The sequence below is a fragment of the Diospyros lotus genome, chromosome 5, assembly GCF_014633365.1.
Source record: "Diospyros lotus cultivar Yz01 chromosome 5, ASM1463336v1, whole genome shotgun sequence".
Classification (NCBI taxonomy): Eukaryota; Viridiplantae; Streptophyta; class Magnoliopsida; order Ericales; family Ebenaceae; genus Diospyros; species Diospyros lotus.
In genome coordinates this window covers 35,181,621-35,183,680 of record NC_068342.1, presented here as the reverse complement: position 1 = coordinate 35,183,680, position 2,060 = coordinate 35,181,621, and positions in this window count along the sequence as shown.

The window sequence follows — 2,060 nt, the reverse complement described above, 5'->3', positions numbered from 1 at the left end:
TTTATTGCCTTTGACAATAGCATAATAATTGGTACTTTCATGGTAAGGAGTGTACCAAAGACGTAGTTTTCTCATACATTGCAAGGAGTTGCTTTTGTTTATTGCTAGTCTTCCAAGGGACTAACTTTGATAGGTTTTTGAGTATGTGTTTATATTTTCCATTTTTTATGGTCAAGATACCTATTTGGTTTGATTTGCTTATGTATTTAGCTTAAATATGCCCTTACATATGTTGTATACGTTATTTTGTTCAATAAATTATTCATTTAAAAGAAAGAAAAACTAAACCCCAATGAATTATTATAGTCTTCTTGTCACCATTTGTTACCAATTTAGATGGTGACACCAATTTAGTCTAACTATGAAATCATGTCTCTTTAGAGCAACAACATTAGTGCATTTTTACTAAACACTAGTTAAATTATAATTTTGTTTAGATTATTTTATGAAAAGATAAATTGCACTTCACCCATTAAAAATTTTCCTAATTGTACAATTTCAGTTACACTTTTTCTCATGTCATTACTTCACAGATATTAAAAATTTTAATACTAAAAAAATATCTTCATATTTTCTCTCTTTCTTTCTCACTCCTCCTCAAATAACGAACTAATTAGAATTTAATTATTTATTAATCTTTTTCTCTAAAATAAAAAATAAAGAGAAAAAAGATTAACAAATTATAGATTATAGCAAAATCATCGTATTGAGAAAAAGAATAAAGAATGAGAAAAAAGATACGAAGGTGTTTTTGTTATATTAATAGTTTTAATGATATTAATAAGAAAAAATATAATTAAAGATATAAGATAAGAAAAGATTATTGTTCTTTAAAAAAAAAAAAACACTGAGGGTAGAAAGGGTTTAACACAAACATTACCATAATGAAGGCATAATTAGTGGAAGAAAGAGGAGGCCAAAAGGGTGATCACGGATTTAAACTAGCAGCTAGGGATTGAGACATAATGATGAGTGATGAGTTGGGGCCCACTGCAGAGCATAACATTAAGTCCCCACTCACACACTCACTCACTCCACCTCGTCCACGCTTCAATCACGCTGCCTCTCAAGTCTGAACGGCTACGGCGTAATTAATTAAAAGCGAGCAAACCGTTAAATGCGGGTCTTTCACGCGTGCGTGGAATGGAAAATTTCTCTCTGTCTCTCCTCTTTCCAACTCATATTTTTGTTATTATATTTTTTAATTATTTTTATTTTTTATTATTTTAATTATATCTGAATATTTCTCATACCACTCATTATGAGCTGAACTCGATCCAATATGCCGGCTCAATCTCCTAAATTCCAATAAACCCAAGACCGAGCTTATCAAAACAAAGTTGCACATCGTTGAGATCTAAGCTTAGACCACAAAATCAAACAAGCTTCAAACAATGTTTTCAATTTGTTGGTCTAACCGTTCAGCTCGCATAACAACAAAGTCACTGAACAATCGAAAGCAGAAACTCACATACTTTATCTGAGGTAAATCAGATCCTTAGTAATGCGGAATTCACTCCCAATTTTATGGAATTGATAAGGACACTTTGTCCCCCATAACATTATCCTTCTATTTATGAATTTTGTAAAAATTGTAAACACTTCACGTTATAAATAAGGGTCAAAAACACCATTGTAAGGAGAATGGACAATAATGATATACTGTTACTTTGCCGAAATAATTAGAGAACAATTGTGGATTAGGTATCATTCTAATCGAATCACGTAAAAACTTTCATGTGTGTGACTTATTAATTATTTTCATTTGTTCCTCATCTTTGCCTTTGTGTTCATTTTTTTTCATTGCGAGCCTACGAATCACAGTCGACCAACTTCGAACGTTGACAATATCAATGTACTATATATTTTTAAATTAATTGCGCACCTAATCAAAATTGAGTTAAAACATACAATATACGTGAAGTAAAATATTTAAATTATCCCTCTATCCTTTGCAAATCCATCTCCAATAAGCCCTCATTGTTAACCATCATTTCAACCACAACTTTCTTCAATAAACGGAGATGATTGGGATGCAAAGGATAGAGAAAAAAATAAGT